The sequence below is a fragment of the Sceloporus undulatus genome, chromosome 2, assembly GCF_019175285.1.
Source record: "Sceloporus undulatus isolate JIND9_A2432 ecotype Alabama chromosome 2, SceUnd_v1.1, whole genome shotgun sequence".
Taxonomy (NCBI): domain Eukaryota; kingdom Metazoa; phylum Chordata; class Lepidosauria; order Squamata; family Phrynosomatidae; genus Sceloporus; species Sceloporus undulatus.
In genome coordinates, this window is record NC_056523.1 from 268,491,869 (window position 1) to 268,515,440 (window position 23,572).

Below are 23,572 nucleotides of genomic sequence, written 5' to 3' on the forward strand. Positions count from 1 at the left end.
GGTTTAGACTTATTATTATTATTATTATTATTATTATTATTATTATTATTATTATTATTATTATTATTATTATCCTTTATTTATAAAGCGCTGTAAATTTACACAGCGCTGTACATAAATTTTTTACTCAGACGGTTCCCTGCCCTCAGGCTTACAATCTAAAAGACTTAGTGGAAGGAGGAGTGAAGATAGGAGGAAAGAACAGCAACTATCTAAGATATGAAAGTGACACAGTTACTAGCAATAAATTGCAAAGACCTGAAACCTTTACTAAGGAATGTTAAAGAAGAAAGTGCAAAGACAGGCTTAATGCAGATGACATCATACTACTAGCGGAAAACATCACAGACTTGAAATAATTACTAAAAAAGGTAAAAGAAGAAAGTGTAAAGGCAGGCTTACTGCTGAACATCAAGAAAATAAAAATAATGACCATGGAAGATCTATGTAAATTCATCTTAGACAATGAAGAAATGGAAATAGTTAAAGATTTTACATACCTTGGATCAAACATTAATCAGAACAGAGACTCCAGCCAAGAAATCAGAAGACTAGGAATGGGAGGGATAGCCATGGAAGAATTAGACGAGCTCATAAACTGTAAAGATATGAAACTGACCACTAAATTGTCCAACCCGTTGTATGTCCTGTCACCATGTATGAATGTGAGCACTGAACAGTGAAGAAAGCACATAAAAAGAAGATCAACTCCTTTGAGAAGTACTGGAGAAGAGTACTGAGGATACTGTGGAGAACCCAAAAGACAGACAAATAGATCCTTGAACAGATCAAGCTGAATTCTCCCTTAAAGCCAAGATGATCAAATTGAGGCTGTTATACTTTGGCCACATTATGAGGAATCATGAATCATTAGAAAAGATAACAATGCTAGGAAAGGTATAAAGTAGTAGAAAGAGAGGAAGACCACACACCAGATAGCTAGTCTCAAGTATGTCCCGGGCCTGAATTTAGAGAACTCAAGCAGAGCAGTGGAGGACAAGGCACTTGGAGATGTCTCATACACAGAGTTGCTATGAGTCAGGGTTGACTCGAGGGCAGTTAACAACAACAACAACAAACCTAGTTAAAAACTGGAAGGTTTGAAAATTACTAAGATGATGGCCACCAATGAGGATGGCTTTTAAAAAAGAGTTAGACAAATTAATAAACCTGTCTATGGATACCAGTCAAGATTGCTATAGTTATCTGGAGTATCAGGACAATGTGCTTATGATTAAAAGTTGCTGTATAGTGGGCCCTTCCCTTACGTGAGGATCCATTCTGGATCCTGCTGCGTAAGGGGAATCTGCGTATGCTCGCGTCCCATTGCAGACAGTGGAATGCTATCTGATGGCACGGGGCATTGTGCACACCATGGGCATGTGCGCCATTTCTTTAATTGTCACATGGCTTCAGCGTAAATGTGAAGCTGCATATAGTGTGCCCCTGTATGGTGCGGGCACACTGTATAACAAAGGCACCTGGTGGGCTGCTGTGAAAATATAATGCTGGACTTCGATGAGCTTCCAGTCTGTCCTTTTGAGTTCTCTTCACTTTAGTAAATGAACTACCAACTTCTGTCTGGCTGAGCGTAAAAATCTGCCCTGCCTCAAACACTGAAGTCACTAGTGACAGAAAGTAGTATGGTCTTCACATGCTACAGCCAGACTGTCTATCAGAACTCATATTTTCTACCAGGTATGTAAATGAATGGCTGTCATTCCTGTCTATGCTGAGACATAGTACTGCATTTGGAACAACATGGATGTGTACTAAGGGGATACAAAACCTGCTTGCTGCTCCCAGTGCTGGATAGCCTCCTTTTCATAGAGATAGCATCAGGCTACAGTGTGGCTTTGTGTGTTCTACCAGGCACTATTGTATCCTACACTTGTATCTCAGACATGGATAGAGATGCCCTCCCTCCCTATACGTTGCCCACCATAATGACTATTATTTACTAATGCTTTTTTTTTAGGGAGATTTGCAATACTTATCCAAGGTAATGGTTTCTTTCTTCACAGCAGTGATTACAAATCTGAGCACAGTTCAGAATTTTTCAGTGAGCTATGAGAGAGAAAAATTCTTTCACTTCTAATGCAGGTTTGGGCCACTGAGAAAACAGGACTGGTAAAATGAAGTCTGACTTTGATTTTTTGCTCCTCTGATTACAGATGCTTTATTTAGCTGTGGATATATTTGTATCTGAATGGTTTAATAAAGTTAGATCTAATCTCTCCATACAAAGCTGACTGAAGCCCCTAGAATCAATGTTCAGTTTGGCTGCAATCCCAAGTATACTTATTTGGAAAATGTTTTCCATCAGGAAAAAATTAATCTCTCTGCTGAGTTGGATTCTCACTGAAAACCCCTTGGGGTGCTCTGCATTTGATTTAATTGTATTTGGGAAGATACATGTTCATTTACCTGGTAAAAATGTTTGCAATTTGATGTGGTCTTGCAGCAATAATATTCCCTCTTAAACCAATATTTTTTATTTGAGGGCATTCATAATCTCTCTGTATTTTTGATGATTATGGTTAGGGTCAATGCTTGATTGTATTATTGACTATCAGATAAAATACTTGAGATTAGATGATGATAACATTTCAAATCCCTTTTCAAATTTAGAGTTCACTTCTCACAAGGTGACAGTCCCAATGTAGACTATTTCACAGAATTGTTGTGAGGATGAACAAAGATGACTGTATGCAATGTTCTATAAAATTAATTGGATGGAGGGGAACTCTTTTCATTCAGTTTGTATGCATGTCTTTATGAGAATAATATGTGGATTACTTCATAGCTGCTATCATTGCCAGCCAGTGATATGGGCAACCAGAAAAGGTCAGCTCACACATCAGCTGACTTCTTTATATGAAGCATAAGCAGTACCATATGGATCTCTCCATATGTTTTTAAAGCTAAAACAACATATAAAAGTGTAAATAACTAATAAAAAGAGAATCGTTTCTGCAGGATCAGTGGCACATTTTGAAGACAAAAACAAAACACCCTTTTGGATTGCCATATTCATTGCCACAAGTTGAATTGTCATTTAAATCATTTGCTTTTCTAACCATAATAATGTCTTTATTGTCTCTCAATAGAAAAATGCTTCCAACCAGAATGTTATATCAAAATAATATATGTGTTCTGCTTCCAGTGTGAGCCAGTTCACACCTGAAATTGCCAAGCTGTGTCCTAGGCCTACACATACTACACAGTGATGTAGCTAAAGGGGGGGGCGTGTCCGTGAGGTCTGGACCCCCCTTCCGAAGCTGCACTGGAATACAATGAATGGTGCATGCAGCCATGGCATGCTTGTGCCGCTGCGCCCAAGCACCCCCTTCCCAAAATCCTGGCTATGTCCCTGTACTTACTTAATGTATACAAAAGTACAGTCAGTCCCCCATATCCACAGATTCAAGCATTCATGGCTTGAAAATATTTTTAGTAGAAGAATGAAAGGAGACAAAGTCCTGCATGCTGTGTGTTGGTCCAAAAATGTTTATTTCTTTTAAAAGCCCAATGCATTTCAGCCTTATCACCAATTGGTCTTCTTTAGGGGCTATTATTAGAAATTTATTGGCATTGCAGTCTGCAATCTCAATCAAAGTTGGACCTTCAGAATATTAGTAACTGCAACTCCAGAAACTAATAGGCCAGTTGGTGCTAAGGCTGAAGTGCATTGGGCTTTTAAAAGAAATAAATTTTGGACCATCACATAGCACATGGGACTTTGCCTCCTTTCATTTTTCTACTGTGAATGCATGCTTTCCATTTTTTGTTGTATTTCTTCTTGAAAATATTTTTATAATATATAAATATTGCCCAAGGCAACATCAAAGCACAAAGAGGAAAGCTACAGCCAGTTTCTGCTGTAGAGTACATATTCATAAAGTGTGAACAAGCACAGAAAGTTGCATGTATGTATATAGCTTCAAAGCGTTCTCCTGGTAAATTGGATGGAGGGGAACTAGTTTCATTCATAGAATCATAGTATCATAGAGTTGGAAGAGACCACAGGGGCCATCCAGTCCAACCCCCTGCCATGCAGGAAATCACAATCAAAGCATCCCCGACAGATGGCCATCCAGCCTCTGCTTGAAGACCTCCAAGGAAGGAAACTCCACTACACTCCGAGGGAGTTTGTTCCACTGTCGAACAGCCCTTACTGTCAGGAAGTTCCTCCTAATGTTGAGGTGGAATCTCCTTTCCTGCAGTTTGCATCCATTGCTTCGGGTCCTAGTCTCTGGAGCAGCAGAAAACAAGCTTGCTCCCTCCTCAATATGACATCCCTTCAAATATTTGAACAGGGCTATCATATCACCTCTTAATCTTCTCTTCTCCAGGCTAAACATCCCCAGCTCCCTAAGTTGTTCCTCGTAGGGCATGGTTTCCAGACCTTTCACCATTTTAGTCGCCCTCCTTTGGACACGCTCCAGTTTCTCAATGTCCTTTTTGAATTGTGGTGGCCAGAACTGGACACAATATTCCACGTGGGGCCTGACCAGAGCAGAATATAGTGGCACTATGACTTCCCGTGATCTAGACACTATACTTCTATTGATGCAGCCTAAAATCGCATTGGCCTTGTTAGCTGCCGCATCACACTGTTGACTCATGTTCAACTTGTGGTCTACTTGGACTCCTAGATCCCTTTCACACATAGTTTCATTCAGCCAGGTGTCCTCCATCCTATATCTGTGCTTTTCGTTTTTCCGCCCTAAGTGCAGTACCTTACATTTCTCTGTGTTGAATTTCATTTTGTTAGCTGTGGCCCAGTTTTCTAGTCTCTTCAGGTCATTTTGAATCTTGATCCTGTCCTCTGGGGTATTAGCTATTCCCCCTAATTTGGTGTCATCTGCAAATGTGATAAGTATGCCCCCAATTTTGTCCTCCAAGTCATTGATAAAGATGTTGAATAGCACTGGACCCAGGACAGAGCCCTGTGGGACCCCACTGGTCACTTCTTTCCAGGATGAAAAGGAGCCATTGTTGAGCACTCTTTGGCTTTGGCCAGTCAACCAATTACAAATCCATGTAACAGTTATTTTGTCTAGCCCACATTTTACAAACTTGTTTGCAAGAATATCATGGGGAACTTGTATTCATGTCCTTTCTGAATTAATTCTTAGATTGTATATTTGCTATAATCATATTTGTTATTGTTGTTGTTCTACCCATGATCGTATTGAAGCACCAGATCCCATCTGATCTTGGAAGCTAAGTAGGGTCAACTCTGGCTAGTACTTGAATGGGAGACCAGCAACAAATACCAGGTTGCTGTGGTCTATATTTCAATGAAAAGAAATGGCAAAACCTTCTATGTGAAGTTTTTCCACAAAGCATTTAGCAAATGCATCACAGCATTTTTCTGAGGGTTCCTCCTCAGCAGTCCGAGGTCTAGAATGTAATACCCTTTTTAACCAGCCAGTACAGCTATGCTGGATGACACTGAGCTGATGTAATAGAGGCAGAAAGGAATATTTTGTTTGCTGCCTCCACTTCTGCAAAGTAAGTTCTAAAATGGGCCTCAACCCATGATTGATTGGATTCCACTTGACTCTTTCTCCACCAGTCTAGTTCTCTATCCAAGCACGTAATTGTCCTGAGCTCCTCTAAAAAACAAGGAACCCATGTTCTATATGCAAATAAAGGATGCTTGGAAGCAACTGTGTCAATTTTCTGTGCCATCTCACTGTTGCACTGGTCAACCAGGGCATCAATAAAATCATTAACTCTAGCAGTTGGAAAATCTCACAGAGCATTAATAATAGTGGGCTAGTTGGACTAATAATCTGACTCGGTATAAAATAGATTCCTTCATTCCTATGAGAACAACAAACTGAGAAAGGCTGCTCTGAATACCCTAAACACCAGATCCCTCTAATCTTGGAAGCTAAGCTGGGTCAGCTCTGGTTAATACTTGGATGGGAGACTACCAACAAATACCAAGTGCTGTAGGCTATATTTCAGAGGAAGAAACTGTCAGAACTACCTCACCATAAGTCACCAGATACCTATACACACACACCATTAGTTGGAGGGTCTATAAACATTGCCTGGGTTGTAGATAAAGCTGACTGTATAGACATTCCTTTTGTAATCTTACTGATTAAGTAAGATAGTCCAGATATATTGAACATTGTGAAATATGGTTGTGTGAGTGTTTACCATCAATGTCAGCTACAACAGAAACGTAGCCAGGATTTTGGGAAGGGAGGGGTCCAGACTAAGTGCCACCAATATAATAGGGCTTGGGTGCGGCGGCACGCAACATTCATTGTATCTAATGGAAGGGGGGGTCCAGACCCCACAGACCTCCCCCCTGGCTACGTTCCTGGCTACAATGAAGGCAACATGTACAGGCTCTTGAGCTAACGGTGCATAGCTACAATCCTAGGCGGAACTGGAATAATAGCACATGATATATACAGCAAATAATAGTCTAAGCATTGATTTAGAAATCTTTAGAGCTCATCCTTTAAAATGTGTAAGAAAATATTTTTGAGGTCATGTTATTTTTATAACACATGGTTCCCTAGACTATTTTAATTGACTGCTTAATAGCTGACCACATTAAAAGTGTCTTTTAGAGACCTCTTCCTAGAAAGGGATGAGGTGGACAAATGTGTACCGAAACTGTTAGAGCTATATATTGAGTTCAATAAGGGATTTCTTCATGGACTTTTTCTCCCTAGAGGTTCTTTTTAATGCTTCTTTTAAAATGTTTGTTGCAACCCAAGTTTTAAATTATTTATAAACTGCTTTTTGAATGTTTTAAACTGATTCTTTTTTTGGCTTGAATAAAGAATTACTTCTTCAAAATACATTTAATATCACACATTTTCAACATAGCATGTGGATTTGTCAACTTAGCTCAATATAGGTGCTGGAGTTTAGCAGACAACTTTAATAAATTGTTGGAATAGGTTCACAATATCAGTCAGGAAATAATTTTTGTATTGTCTAGTGCAGGTAGGGGGAGGGGCAGAACACGCAAGTACTGTGTTTATAAACCTCTGGTTGATAAGACTGAACCAGGACTGTTGTATCATGAAAACAGGTGGTTTGGCTATTCCAAGGAAAATAAGTAGGTCAGCTGGCATGGTTAGCATGCTCTGCTATGTGAAACTGCCTGTCGCAATAACACCATGACCACTGTTGCTGTCGAAAACACAAGCCAGGTCCCTCCTCTAGGTCCCTTTATCAATGATTTGTCTCAAATGAAGAAATATCCTTAGTGGATATTTGAATATAAAGTTCTGCAGATACACTTCTCATCTGTAGAAGGAGATAATTTTGTTGCTTTATTGATCCAAATTTAGTGGACTCATCTTGCTGATCAACATAATGCAGGTGCCACAGTTTACTTTGCTATGGTTATTAATGGACCTGACAATTTGAATGGAGCCTTCCATTTCATGTATAATGCAAAAGAATGCAGCTGTACAGTATTAACTAACATATGGTACATAAAGTATACCATATCTATCCTCCTTCCACAAAAGTTTACATTTTGGCATTGTGAAAGTATATGTGAAATCCTAGTTATATGAAATTATATAGAGCTATTTATATAGGTTGCTTTGCTGTTTATTAAAAGGAATTAGAGTCAGAGATCATGTGCCATCAGTAAACATTTCATACTTACATTCAACTCTGGCTCATTTGTGCACTGCTTTTGTCCTGGGTTGTGTTAAAGTCCTAGAACTAAGGCTGTACCTATGCTTTTTGTTTCCTCGGTGGTACAAATTATGCCTCTTCAGACAGGAGTGTTGTCAGAGGGACAACAGTTCTGCAACACTACCTATGATCCAATGTTGTCCATAGTATGGAATCATGTGACTCAACTGTGCATTGGCCTCATGCCCTCCATATGTTGAATGGATAAAGATGAAATTGTTTCTAGCCTGGGCAAAAGGGCCATTTTCATTTAAAGTGTTTAACTGATATCAGCTGCTTAATAGAAAGTTACCTTTTGAGCCTATAACTCCCAGAGCTTTCCAACCCGTGTCCCACATGGTGACGGTGATTAGGAGATGCTGGGAACTGTTGTCCAAAAAACATTTTTATACTGTAGCCCAGAGTTAATCCATATTAAAATTGGGAAGGAATACAATGCAATTGTGATTGCAAAACAGTGTTTCTCTGGCTTTTGGCTCTGCAGAAAAGCTTATTTTCCTTTTGTGCGTGGCGGGGGAAGAATACTTGTCCCATGTGGCATCAGTCAAGTCAACAGGCAGCAGCAGCAAATACAAGCAAACATCAGTACCGGTTATGGATGATGTTTTGAGGCTTTTGGCACAGATTTATTAGCCACAGGCTTTTACACTGCTAAAATTAAAATTGAGATGAACTATCTTCAGAAAAACTCCACTGAGCATTTGTTTTCGTTGTTTTCAGGTTAAGGGATTAAGAATCAGACATCACATGGTACCTCATGAGTGTGAATTTCTCTGCCTTCCTCTAATTGCCTTAATTCCTGGGAAGGAATATATTGAGACCACTGTTTAAATACATCCACTAACTAGGGTTACAGATTAAAAACGGAGCCTTGATTAGCATTAACCATGTTTAACAGCAGTGATGACATATCATTAACCACGGTTAAGTTTAGTTCTGGAAAGAAGCAGATGATCACCACCTCCATCCTATCTGATTAAAGAACCTCTGGTGTTCTATTTGTCCTGTCCTCTAGTGTGTGAAATATGTGCATTAAAAACAAAATACTTTGGACACACCTTTCAGTATGTAGAATATTACAGCTTGTAATCAAAAATGGATATTATAATAGAGAGATTTTTTCCTAAGTTTCCTAGAAGTAAAGATGGCCATATTCATGTTTTTGAACTATTTTGTTCTTTTGTCTTAGTTTCCCATTTATTAAAACCTAAACAAAAAAATCCACTTTCTGTAGGGATTGCTAATACATTATGTCTTACGTGGCAAGATCTTTGGAAAAGAGATTCTGAGAGCTCTTATAACATGTAATACTGCCAAGTATTTTTAAAAAATCATTTTCTGAAGAGGACCATCTTTTAAAAACTCACTTGTGGGAATAAGTTAGCACACTTACTTCATTCTGTATTAGTATATTTTATTTATGCAATGTTTATCCACCTTCCCACTGACACATTCCCAGCACTTGACTAACATTGTGGGCCTGTCCATGCTTGCAAGCAAATCCTATTGAACTCTGTGAGACTTAATTATGTATAAATACATAGTGCCTAGGATTAGGCTCTCCAGATTATTTGATAATACAGTAAATAATAAAAGTAAATGTGATGTAAGAACAAAATGTATGTGTGCTGAGGAGAGAATACCCATGTATTGTAGTAAGAGTTTAGGGGCTGGATCGTTGGAATAAAATTGTGTAATAACATAATCTCAGCCCTAGAAAATCCCACTTGAGGGTCATATAAATTGGAAACAACTTGAACACACACAAGATCAACAACAAAGTAAAGTAATCCCTGCAAAATAAATTTCCCTTCTACCCCTAGTACATTTCAGTCCTGAATTGACTAGATTTTTCCCTTCCTTTCAGCATAATATATGTTGAAGCTAAACATTTGTCATGTTGAAGGTCTCTGACTACCTGAGGTGATAATTCCTGCACTGCCTTTCAAGAAATTTAAAATACCAAAGGGATGTTGTAGAGCCTCCTGTGAAGGTCATTGAAATTGCAGGAAGATGCAGAGCAGCCTTTAGTTCTGGGTCATCCTGAAAGCTTTTGTTGATATGTGATTAGGCTTGATACTGTAGGTGCAATAAACAGGCATCCCTCTGATTGAGAGTAGCAAGACCCATTTATGATGAGCTGGAAGGTGAAAGGAAAGCTGAAATGGAGTTGCACTTAGTTGATTAAAAGGCAGCGTAGAAGTGAAGTCTTTGAAGGGGAACAGACACCTGGTGTTCCTTTGCTGCTTGTACAAATGTAAGGGTTGTTAAGAGAAGGCATCTGTGTTCAACCTTGTAAGGAGTGAGTAGTTAACTAAAGTAAGAGCATTATCCTCACCAGCTAAGTTACGAGGTGTGTTATAATTATTTGATTCATGTTTTAAAAGCAAGAGTAAATGCTGTGGGGGGAATTAAATGCTTTATAGTTTGGCATTGGCAGAGAAACAACTAGAATAAAGATAATGTCTTCATGCATGAGCCTAGCTTATTTTTCCAGCCAGCATGGCATATTGTCAACAAAGAGGGAAGAGGCTGATCACTAAAAGAGTTCATGTGACTAGGAAGCTCTGTAAAGGAAATAGGAAAACAGGAATTCTCAGCAGAATTTAGATGTCTGTTGCATTTTCTGACTAGCTACAAACTGCAAATGAAGCAGAATCAAATGTGAACCGCAGGTTGGTTTGAATGAAGCATTACTGCTCAGAATAGAAATGATCAGAATACAGAATTGAGAAAAATTGATTTCATTTGTTAATCTTATCATATCTTAGAAGTATCATAGATGTTGGGATTTAGATGACACAGTAAACAAGAGATCCATGTAAATCTTATCAGTTACAAGAAATGTGCTGGTGTATTTTTCTTGTTCACTTCTGCTGTTTTGCGTTTTTGTCTTCAAGTCATTTCTGACTTATGGTGACCCTATCATGGGGTTTTCTTGGTGCGTTTCTTCAGAGGGGATTTGCCATTGCCATCCTCTGAGGCTGAGAGAGTGTGACTGCCCAAGGTCACCCAAGAGGTTCCATGGCCAAGCTAGGAATCAAACCCTGGTTTCCACAGCCATAGTCTATTTATAGAATCTCATAGTCTAATAATAATAATAAATGAATAGTCTAGTGCTCAAATGACTAAACCACATTGCCTCTCACTGTGTTGTTTTAGGAATGGCTAAACAATCTATGGGACTATGGTTTGTTTATCATGTTGTTCAAATACAAGTATATATACCTCTTTCAATGTATTTCTTCCTCAGAAAACCAGAGTTTGGGTTTCCTTTTCTGCTTTGCTGGCAGAAGAGTGTTGCTCCCATGTTTAGTTGACATGCCAAGTAAATCATGGGGCAAATCACTGAAGCTTGTCTGTCTATTCCCACAGCAAGTGTGTTTTACTATGATGCTCTTAATTGATAAATAAGGATTCTCTAATCCCATAGTTTATCATGGCATTCAATTGAGCCTATATGTGTACTGCCCACTGTAAAATATGCACATCAGGAAGCAATATATGTGTTGGCTGTCTGTTACAGTTATTAAATTATTAAATTAGTGTGTAATTTATTGTTACCTGTCTACACTACACTTTATCTTAGCCAAAAGGCCAAGAAGCGATGTTACCTGTCATTATTTGCTCATTCTGGAGGTCTGAAAGAAGCTGTTTACTAAGAAATGACTAGAGAACTCTAGTCATTCCTGCTGTCTTGTTTTCAGAATACAGTACACAGTGTTTAGGAGAATAGATAATGAAGACAGCTTCATACCTTTAATTTGCTCTCTGGTTTATATTTTGGCAAGGATCTCTAACAGGTTGTGAAGGGAGGCATTTTTCTCAAGTTGCAGGCAAATATAATTGTGCTAACAAATGCCAGCCTACTGGAAGTGGCAGTTTTCTAAAAGACGTGGAAAATTTTGTTTTGGGAAATATACTGTATTATCCTCTAAAATTAGATTTGTAGTTGTACTCTCTTATCAGACATTAGCTTATTAAGTTTTTTTTAAAAAATATTAATTTCAAAATAAATGGATACAGTACTTATTATTATTATTATTAACCTTTATTAAGAAAGCACTGTAAATTTACACAGCGTTATACAAATCTTTTTAATTAGACGGTTCCCTGCCCTCAGGCTTACAATCTAAAAAGACACGACACAAAAGGAGAAGGGAATGGTGGTGGGAAAGGGGATGAGGTCCAGCAGTCTTCTTTACCTCCGAGGCCTGGACCAAGGCAGATGGACTGGAGGGAGGGCTTGGCTTCTTAATGGATGGTTAATCTTCTTCCAGGCAGACCTGTTGGAGCTAGCCTGCCTTTCTCTCCTTCAAGATGGTGGATGAAGGGAGGGCTTGTCTTCTTCCAAGGAGGCCTGTTGGAGCTGTGTCTATGGCTGTAAATCTATAAAGAATACCATTTTTAAGTACGGTAATCAAGAAATTTAATTAGTCAAATATTTTGGCTGGTCAATTGAAAAGACTAGTAACTGGAATTCCTATAATATATTAGTTTTAAATATTACTGTTTAGCATGATAAACAGTTAAATACACCTTTTACATGCAATAGTAGATAGCTCCAGAATTTGCAAGAAACTTTGCTATCATAAATGTCTACTGTAACTTGACCCATTCTTTTTCTTTGCATTCCTCGCATGAAAGAACTCATGTGAAGTTAGTAAAGTTAGCTTGTCTCAAGAGATCCTTGTGAACTCCAATTCAGATAGCTTGGTTCCATGTGAATTCAATTTGAAAATTCATGGGTGATAGGAAAATAAGCTTCTTAAAATACATTACTTGGGCATCAATAGGAAAATTGTTCATAGTATGAGTTTAATAGGCTGCCATATCCCGCCTGGGGGCGGGACTTTCCTGGTTGGGGCGGGTCCACACGGTCCCCCCGGTTTTGGCCCCACCCCTGGGACTCCCCCCCAGCGAGGCCCTGGAGGCGCTCCACGGCAGCGGAGTCCTCCAAGGCTTCTCTGGGGCTTGGAGACTCGGTCTCCCAGGCTCCAGGGAGGCCCTGGAGGCGGCTCCGCAGCAGCGGAGTCCTCCAAGGCTTCTCGGGGCTTGGGAGCACTGTGTCCCAGGCCCCGCCAGGCCTTGGGCAAAAACGGAGCCAGTCGGGGGAGGGGGAACCTCCCGAGGGGAGAATTCCTTCTCCCCTGGGCTCTGTCCTTGGAGAGAACGGAGCCCAGGCGGAGAAGGAATCCTCCTCAGCAAGGATTCTTTTCCCCCTGGGCTCCGTTGGCAAAAACGGAGAAACAGGGGGAAAAGAAAGCCTCCTGAGGGGAGAATTCCTTCTCCGCCTGGGCTCCGTCCTTGCTGAGAATGGAGCCCAGGCGGAGAAGGAATCCTCCCCTCAGTGAGGCTCTTTTTCAAATGTTGGACCCTCAAAAAAAAAAAAGTCTTACATTTGAAAATTTTGTCCTACATTGTGTCCCGGTTCGAGGGTCCTGTCTAATGGCAACCCAAGTTTAATTCTAATTGTATATCACATGTGATCAGACGAGTGGCAAAATAAATAAATAAAGAACATTACTATCAATTTAGCAATCTTGAATTTAATGTAGGAAGGAAGATATATTTTTTTAAAGCAAGAGAAAAGATAGCCCAGATCTTTTAAAATATTTCTGCCAGGACAAAAAACAACAAAGAAACCACCATTATGTAGAGGGTGTGTGATGTATCATGTGGTGTTAGTGAGGGCATCTGATTGGATCCATCTCCAGTGCTGAATAGGTCTAGATATGGCCATAAATGAATGTGTGATCAAGTGGGAATTCCTTGTATTTTACTATCTGTTTGATTCGTCTGTTTGATCACTCCCCCCAATGTTATAGCCAAAAAAGCTTAGGCCCTCCAAGTGAAACTGATCTCTTCTTGTAGCCTGGGAACCTGTTGTACTAGGTCTTATTCCTGGATGATTAGTGCATAGAATTGGGGTGTGCTTTTCAGTCCTGGAAGATGTCTTAATGGGACCCATTCCAATGTAGACGTGCATAGACTTAATTGTGTTGGAGAAGTATCAGAACTGATGGCATTACAGTGATGTCACTCAACATAAAAAACACACTATAATAAAAGAAAGGAGAAAGGGATGGAGGGAGGGAGAGAATGATCTGGCATCGATAGGAGAGATACTTAGCATATAATACAATTGCAAAAGTTTACATGCACATTGATGATAACATGACTAGGCATTTAAATTGTTAAATGCTTAGTCATATTATCACCAATGTACATGTAGGGTTTTGTAAATAGAATATTGCAAACACATCAGTCAGTAAAAAGCAAACACTGCTGAATTGTCAGATCTGGCTGATCTGAGAGATGGAATTAGTGTTGGGGGCCACAGCAACCCCCAGACTGTTGCTGGCTTCCAACGCTTGGCCAAACAGGAGAAGTTGCCCATGGCACGGTAGTTGAAATAAGGTCATTACCGGCAGTTGGGTGTGCTGTTGGACTAGGACTCTAGGAAACCAGGAAAACCCATTGAGTAACCGTGCACAAGTCAAACTTTCAGTCTCAGAGGAAACAATAGCAAATCCCATTGAATAAATCTTGCAAAGAAAACCCCATGATAGGTTGTCTAAGGGTTGCCATAAATTAAAAAATTACTTAAAGACACACAATAACAACAAAAACCTGCCAATAGTGGTTTGGTTTGATTAAACAACAGAAAGCTAGAACATCCCTCAGTTTGTGAGCCGCATCTCGGAGTTTCCCTGGTTAGATATCAAGGAGCCTCCATTGTCAAAGTTAAGTTCTCCTTAAATTTAGTGTCCTCTGCAAATATACTCAAGTCATCAAAGTTTGCCTATCATTTATGGAGATAGCACAGAGATGGGAATACGTCATTCTTCTTGTAAGAACAGTATCAATAGGCCAAGATTCCCAGATTCCCTACATTATAGACTTCATTGAAGAAGACATTATTTTTTATTTTACTTATATATAAAGGAAAATAATCTTGTTGTCCGTTGCTGCTACAGAAAATAGATTGCTACTTACCTTAAGCCTTTTAAAGCTCAGTTTTCTCAGCTAAGAACTTCTAGTGACCCTCTTTTTTTCCTTGTACTTCCCCAGTCATCTCCAGCTATCAGAATCTGGATGTCAAGCAATGCTAGGAGAAAAATGACTTCTTCATCGTCTCTGTGAATCATACAAATGGATTTTACTGCTAGAGAAAGTAAAGAGAAAGTGAAAAGCCAGACTTAATTCGACATTAAAAAACTCTAATTATCATAGAGGATTGACATAAATTCAATCTAGGACAAGGAAGAAATAGAAATGATCAAAAATTTAGCATACCCTGAATCCATCATTGACCAGAACGGAGATACAGTCAAGAAATTAGGAGAATATTAGGACTGGGAAGGGCAGCTATGAAAGACTTAAGGAAAATCCTAAAGTGTAAGGATATAAAATTGATCATAAAGTAAGGGTAGTCCAGCCCATTGTTTTCTTCATTACCATGTATGGATGCGAGAGCTGGACAGTGAAGAAAGCAAGAAAATCAACTGTTTGAGAGTGGTTTCTGGAGAAGATTGCTGAGAATAGTATGGATAGCCAGAAAGTCAAACAAATGGGACTAGAACAGATTAGGCCGAGATCTGCCAAGATGATCAAACTGAGGCTGTTGTACTTTGGTCACATCATGAAAAGACACAACTCACTGGAAAACACAATAATACTAGGAAAGGTGGAGGGTAACAGAAAGAGAAGAAGCCGCATACTAAAAGGTACTGTATTTCTGGCGTATAAGACTACTTTTTAACCCAGGAAAATCTTCTCAAAAGTCAGGAGTCGTCTTATACGCCGGGGGTGTCGTCTTATAGGGCAGGTGCTGAAACTTTCAAGCTGGACTGGAGATCTGCGGTCGCCGCATATGGTGGGGGGAGCTCAAAAACGGCTGCGGACGCATCCCCACTGTATGCAGCAACCGTATGAAAGCAGCAAGGGTGGTGCTGTACAAGTACGGTAGAAGAAATCCATTCACCGGGATTCGTGGAAAGAGTGACTTAATGCAGTCCCAATGATGAAGTAAGGGGACACCTCACCAGGAAGGTGTAAGTGAAGGGCGTAACAAGCTGCAGGCGTCCAGGACACCCGGTAAAAAGAACCGTGTTTGCGCTACTGCTCGATAGTCTTGGAGACAGGCAGGGATGTAGCCAAGGGGGGGGGTTCTTGGGGCCAGACCGCCCCCCTTCCATTAGAAAAATGAATGGTGTGTGCTGCTGCGCGCGCTGCGCCCAAGCCCCATTATAATGGTGGCTCTTAGTCTGGGACCCCCCCCTTCCTAAAATCTGGCTACGTCCCTGAGACAGGGAGGGCTGGGCAGGCAGGGGGAGCTGACCAATCCAAGCAGGCTTTGTATACAACAAGTTTTCCTTTTAAGTACCTGCATGTCATAAGCATTTGAATTAAATTACCATACTGAAAATCAAATCTGATGTTTTTTTAATTTTTATTAGGTGTGCGTTGGAAGAGGGGTAGTCTTATATGGCGAGTATATCCCAAGCTCTATATGTTAACTGGAAAATTGGGGTTGTCTTATATGCCCAGTCGTCATATGCCAGTAAATCGATAGATAAATGAAGGAGGCTACAGCCTTGAATCTGAGGAGCTGAGCAGAGCCGGGGGGGGGGGGCTTGGAGGTGTCTCACTCATGGGGTCACCATTAGTGGAGTCGACATGAGGGCAGTCAGCAAACACAAGGTAGATGCATATAGGCACACACACATATAAACACATACAATCTTTTACCATACCTTATTTCCTGAATCTAGACATTTCCCCAAAGTTCTACTGAATGCTTAAAAATGGTGAAAGAAACAAATGATGTTTTGTTTGACTTCAGCCATCCACACCACCTCCAGTCCCAAAAAAGAAGAGGCTAATTAACTGTAGAATTGGTTTGTCTCTGTAGAGCTACGGGGATTTACATATCCATAGAGGTCTTCTGTCTTGACAGATATTCAGTTTCAAAGCTTTAACAAGGCACTGAGAGACTTGCTGAAATCTTCACCGACAGCTGTGGGGAAATGTTTCCCTGCATTTTCAGTGCAGAGTTCATACAAATAGACCTGTACAGTACTAGCACAGCTTTTTAGGTGATTGTCCACCACCAGTAGTCACTGTCACTCACCATAACAGTTTTTCTCCACAAGCAAAAAAGATCCAGGACATAAATATCCTTTAAAATACAAGTGAATCTTACATTATTTTTAGTTTTTGAAGTGCAAAAGAATGTAAAAAGGAAAAGGTGGCTTTTGATATTTAGAGTTGTTGTCTTCAGGGTGTGAATTGTTTTGTTCACCTCTGAATTTATTAATATCTGCCTCTTCTTTTGTGAAACATATTCACTTTTTCTGTAATTTAAATTGCTATAAAAGTCCTAGTTCGGTTGTGTAGTTCCAGTGTATTGGGTAGTCTGCTAAGGTCTGTTAACTTAGGCTACTCAAGAGTGCTCCACTCTCTATTCTCCTCCCATTCCCTCAGATACTGCACTTCCTGAGATCAGCATAAGCATAAATCTGGTGTGACCATTTCAAGTGCAGCTTTCACATTTGTACCACTCTCTTCCTCTTCCACAGTTTGGAAAGATATCATATGGATTACAAATCCCAAATCTCCCAGCCAGCATGGCCAGTAGACATGTTGTCTGAGAGATTGAATAGTTATATCCAACTAGTAAGTTTCACATTTTTCTCTCTTCTCTCTCTTTCCTCCGCACAAAGGTTGGAAGTATGTTGGAGCAGTTTGAGGGGGGGTTGCTTTTAGTTCTTGCATATTATTTCAATAGAAATGAACTTCATGTCCAAAAGGCCAGTATGTTATTTGAAGGCATATTACACTAAACTGGAGAGCCACAAACTATAATAGGCATCACTGAACCTGGGGGGATGAGTCTCATAATTGGAATATAGTAATAAGGGGAATAACCTTTTTAAAGAGAAATAGGCCAAAACAAGAAAGGAGGAAGAATATCATTATATGTCAGGGGTGTTTACACCTGTGAAGAGATCCAGAACTCAAATCACAGAAGCCAGATGGAGAGCATCTGGATAAAATTAAAGGGAAGGAAAACAACAGGGATGTTACAGAAATGTACTTGCTATTGTATTGCTATGTTATTGTGGAAGCCTATCCAAGTCAGACTGAGAACTTGATCATGCCTTTCTAGAACAGATGATCACACACTCAGAAAGGAGAGATGTGGTAGTGATGGGTGACTATCCTGATATTTACTGGAAGTCAAACCAGCCAAAACTTAGATCTAGAAATTCTTCACTTGCCTAAAAGACACTTTCATTGCCCAAAAGGTGGAAGAGGCAACAAAGGGGATCAGTTATTTTAGATCTGATTGTAACCAACAAGGATGACCTGGTTAATGGGGTGCAAGTGGTGGGATCCTTCAGTGGGAGTGATCATATTCTCCCGGAGTTTGATATATAGTAGGAAGGAGAAGGCAAGCAGTCAGACATGCATTCTAGACTTTAGGAAAACGATTCAGTAAACTTAGGAAAATACAGGGGTGATCCCATGGTCGGGAATTCAGGACGGATGGAGTTTCCCAAAAGGGAGATACTGAAGGCACAATTTCAGATTGTTCCAATGAGGAGAAAAAATGGGAGGTGTCTCAAGAAACCGGATGGATGACTAAAGAAAGTTCAACTGAGCAAATTTTAAATGGGGAGATATATAGAAATGAAAAAGGGAGAAATCACCAAAGAGGATTCAAACAAATAGCTACCACATGTAGGGGTAAAGTGAGAAAAGCTAAAGCGCAGAGGAGCTCGGCTTGTTTAATAACAATAAAAAGGGGTTTTGGGGGGTATGTCCATAGCAAAAGGAAGAAGAAGGAAATGGCAGGGCCACAACATGGAGAAGATGGCAAAATGTAACAGGGACAGAGAAAAGGCAGAACACTCAACACTTCTTACCCCAGTCTTCTCACAAAAGTAAAAGTGTGTTGAACTGAGGAAAATGGAGCAGGAGGACACAATAGGGGAAATACAGCACAGAATAAGAAGGAGGTAGTATCGGAAGTTTGGTCAATCTAAATGAAGTTAAGTCTCTGGGAACAGATGAACTACATCCAAGGGTATTAAAAGAACTTGCAAATGTAATCAGAGCCATTAGCAAATCTTTAGAACTCCTGGAGAACAGGAGAAGTCTCAGCAGACTGGGGAGGGCAATGTGGTCCCCATCTTCAAAAAAGGGGGAAAGGAGGAACCCAACAATTATCGTCCAGTTAGTCTGACATCAATACCAGGAAAGATTCTAGAGCAGACCATTACACAGAGAGTCTGTGAACATTTTGAAGGGAATGCCAAATCACAAAAATTCATTATGGGTTTCTGAGAAACAATAATGCCAAACTTCTTCTTTTTATTTATAAAATTACCAGCTTGGTAGATGAAGGAATACTGTAGACATAGCATATCTTGATTTCAGTAAGGCCTTTGACAAGATCCCTCATGGTATTCTTCATCAAGCTAGTAAATTGTGGGCTGGACAATGCAACTATTAAATGGATGTGTAATTGGTTGACTGGCTGAACCCAAAGGGTGCTCAGCAATGCTCCTCCTCATCCTGGAGAGGAGTGACCAGTGGGGTGCTACAGGGTCCTGTGCTGAGCCAATGATATTCAATATCTTTTATCAATAACTTGGATAGAAGGCATGCTTATCAAACTTGCAGATGACACTAAATGAGGAGGAGTACCTAATACCCCAGAGAAGAGGATTAAATTTAAAATAATCTTAATAGATTAGAAAGCTGAGTCAAAACTAGCAAAATGAATTTCAACAGGGAGAAATGTAAGTTACTGCACTTAGGCAGAAAAATATGAAATGCATAGTGGATGTGGGACACCTGGCTTTACATGTGAAAGGGATCTAGGAGTCCTAGTAGACCACAAGTTGAACATGATAACAGTGTGATGCAGCAGCTAACAAAGCCAATGCAATTCTGGGCTGCATCAATAGTAGGGATGCCATATCCCGGTGGCCCCTGGGACAAACCCGCTTTTGGGGGGCCCCTGCCCACCCCGGCCCCAATTTCCCCCCAATTGGGGCCTTTGTCCCAGGCCCAGCCTCCGGGCCGGGCGTGCTCATGCGGCCATTACCACAGCCGCTAACACGGCTGGCCGGCCACCCCCCTCCTCCAACATGGCCGTGCCGCACCGCCCTCCACCTCCACCACTCCTCCTCCACCTACCCCCCCAGCGCAGCTGCTGCGCAGCCCGTGGCGCTTGCCTGGGCCAGGGCTGGCAGCAGCGCGCACTTGCCCCTTTTGCGTTCTTGTGCGCTGGGCTTAAGGGGCAGCGCTCGCCTCCTAAGCCTTCTGGCAATGGCAGACGAGCAGGGGCTGGCCTAGTTTCCAGCCCCAGTCTGCCTTGGCCAGTGTCAGGAGCCTTGGAAGAGGAGGCAGAGGCAAAGGCAAAGGAGGAGGAAGAGGCGGCAGTGGAGGAGGAGGAGCGGCACCGGCGGAGAAGGAGGAGGAGGAGGAGGAGGATAGGCCTCTGGGCCAGGGGGAGGGAAAAGTTTTTATTTATTTTTAAATATATGCAACCCAGCCTTGGTCTTTTATTTTATTTTATTTTTAAAATATAACACCCAGCCTTGGTTATTTTATTTTATTTTATTTTTGTTATTAAATAACAAAGTGTCCTCCATTTTGACCATGTCTAAGAAAACATGCATTTATATAACATTTTTTAAAAAACATTATTTTTTGGCATGTCCTCCATTTTAAAAAATGTGTCCTACACTTGTTAACTTGTCCAGCATTTGTCCCGGTTTGGAGCTCCTGACTTATGGCAACCCTAATCAATAGGGGTATAGTGTCTAGATCAAGGGAAGTAATAGTACTATCTATTCTGCTTTGGTCAGGGCCTCACCTGGAATACTGTGTCCAGTTCTGAGCACCACAGTTTAAAAGAATGTTGACAAACTGGAGCATGTCCAGAGGAGGGCGATTAAAATGGTGACGGGTCTGGAAACCATACCCATGAAGAGAGATTTAAGGAGCTGGGTATGTTTAGCCTGGAGAAGAGATGGTTAAGAGGCGATATGATTGCACTGTTTAAATATTGAAGGGGTGTCAAATTGAGGATGGAGCAAACTTGTTTTCTGTTGCTTCAGAGAATAAGACCCGGAGCAATGGATTCAAACTAAAGGAAAAGAGATTCCACCTCAACATTAGGAATAATTTCCTGACAGTGAATGCTGTTCGACAATGGAACACACTCCCTTGGATTGTGGCAGAGGTCTCCTCTGGATGGTCATCTCTCAGGGGTGCTTTGATTGTGTGTTTGCTGCATGGAGCTCACTCCATCATGCAGCACTCGGGCCTCAAATTGCCAACCTTCTGATCATCAGAATTGGTGTCAACCACTAAGCCATCGCATCTCCCTGTTCAGGAGTTTATGTTGGAAAGATTCTACTGCACTAAATGTACTTAATGTCAAGTAGCTGCAGTGAACAAATACTGTAATGTTCACTTGAAGATCTGGCCTAAAACTAAGAATCAAGATGTACTCTTTCAACCAATGTAAACAGTAGTTCCTTCCCTTCTACAAGGGACTACTGTTGCTGTGGTTAAAAGTAACATCTCAATTCTTAGTTTTAACTATTGAAATATGTATTTCCAGGGTTTACATATGAATATTGCCAGCATCCAACAATTTTAATTTTGAAACACCCACCAAATTCTGAACCAAATACGTCTGGAGCATTTGGTGGCAGTACTAATAATGTATACCATGTAAACTTTGTGCCCAAATCCAGTTGTTAGAACCACTGAACCAGTGGAACGTAGGCCCGTTACAGACGGGCACCCTAGAACGGTCTCAGTCCGTGCTAGGATTAGAAAGGGGCGTCTCTTCCAGACGCCCCTAACCCTAGCACAGACTGAGTCCGTACAAAATGGCGGCGGCCGTTCCACACGGCCACCGCCATTACGACATCACGACCGCGCCACCTCCAAACGAGGCAGCGCGGACGTGATGTGTTTGCGCCACGTGAGGGTGCCTAGAGCACCCTTTCCGCGGCGTAAGAAGGAGCTCCAAAACGGAGCTCCTTCTGGGGTTTGCATTGCTGGGCGCAGCCTTTACATGGCTGCGCCCAGCGACGCAGAGGAAAAAGGGGCCAAGCAGCCCCTTTCTCCTCCTCCCCACCATCACCGGGTGTCCTTGGGGCTTGAAGCCCCAAGGACACCCCTTTCCAGGCTGCGGGGAAGCGGCCTTTTGCCGCTTCCCCGCGGCCTGCAAAGCGGCGGATCAGGACCTCTAAGGCTGCTGGTCTGGCAGCTGAGGCCCCGATACAGCGGGGAAAGGGGCAGGTGCAGGCCGCCCCAAACAGGCGGTCTGTAACCCGCCGTACGTAAGTTTGGATTTTTCCAGGGGCTTTACTCTAATTGGGGCTAATAACTGTATTTGCTACTGGCTTTGACAGTCTCATGTTTGCTTTGCATGAATAGAAAGGGCCTTTTGCTTGTGCAAATTTCCTTGCCCTTTTTGTACTAGTTTCTCTTTCTTCCTGCAAGGTCTTATGGATCGTACCAGTGCTCAAGTGGCTTTGTGGGTGAGTGGCTGTACAGAGGGTGCAGACAGGAATGAGGGGTACAAACTTCTGTGGTGTGTGTGTGTGTTTTAAAAGGCATTTGTGTCAACCTGTCTACAAAGTGCCTTGTATAGAGCTTTTTTGAAAACTGGTACTGTCACTGGTTGCAGAGGATCCAAAACCAATTTCTAGTGAATGTTGGCTCCAAACAGATCCTGCAGATTTCCACTTTATATATTTTTTTCTTACAAAGAGATGATTTTTTTGTAAGAAAACAGATTATTACTGTATCACTTGCTTGCTATATATACATATGCAATAGGAAAACCATAATGTACTTCAGCTGCTAGAGTAAAAATATTTGGTCCTAGAACAAAGCTAACTCTGTGGAGAGGCATGCACATATTGTATTCAGCACCCTGCAGAATAGAGGGTTGCACTTGTTATGCATTCTTTAGTTTTGTTTTCCTGTTTGTTTATCAGCAATTCATCTCTGTTAGAGGCAGCACAATAGACGTGATGGACCATATTGTTGGTTATTATGGGAAGACCTATGTTCCTAGTTCGAGTCTGTTCATTTTAAGTGTTGTGTTGTTATTTACTGTTGCTTGTGCCTTGGGCAAACTGCAATGTCTCAGCCCCAGAGGAAGGCAAAGGGGACCCTCCCCCTCCCGGGAACAAATCTTTACCCCAGGATTATGTTGGTATTCCCGAGGCACTGAACATAGTTAGTCTTCATCAGACTCTTTTGGGGGAGTTTTTGTCTTATCAAGTGTCTCTCTGTGCATTTGGGGAGGGGGGTCCTGAAAAAAAATCTTAAGGTTACTCCAAGTGTGCTGATACTTCCAAATGGTAATGTATTACCATCATTTTATCTATATAAGAACCTCTGAAACCTTAGGAACAAAGGGAATGATATGCCTGTTTTCTGGTTCTGTTTTCTGTGCGTGTGTGTATCTTATATGCGTACACCACAAAGTCACCCACCCTTTACAAACCCTTTAGTTCAAGCAAAGAGTTGTTTCACTTCAAATTCAGTTATGCATGGAAAAGCACAGTTAAGACACTCAGGTATAACTTCAGTACCATGCAGATCTTAAATACTGTGTTAGTTTACAGTTTGTCTTCATGCATCCACGCTTCTCTTTGCTCATTCAGCTCTAATCCTCTGGAATTGGAAGGACAGTTCCCTTCTTCCCATTATGTACATGCTCCAGTGCAGGGGTAGGCAACCTGCGGCCCACGGGCCGGATGCGGCCCGGCAAGGCCTTGGGACCGGCCCCAGCCCGGTCCTGCCGCCGAATGCCGCTGGGGCCTTTGGG

The 23,572-nt window shown here is 41.3% G+C and overlaps 1 protein-coding gene and 1 pseudogene across 2 annotated transcripts in view; one reads left to right on the forward strand and one right to left on the reverse strand.

The window, feature by feature from the left end:
- MCC (MCC regulator of WNT signaling pathway) overlaps nucleotides 1-23,572 on the forward strand; it is a 322,683-nt gene that overhangs the window by 125,340 nt on the left and 173,771 nt on the right. The window lies entirely within an intron of this gene.
- Nucleotides 11,152-11,301, reverse strand: LOC121924515 (annotated as a pseudogene).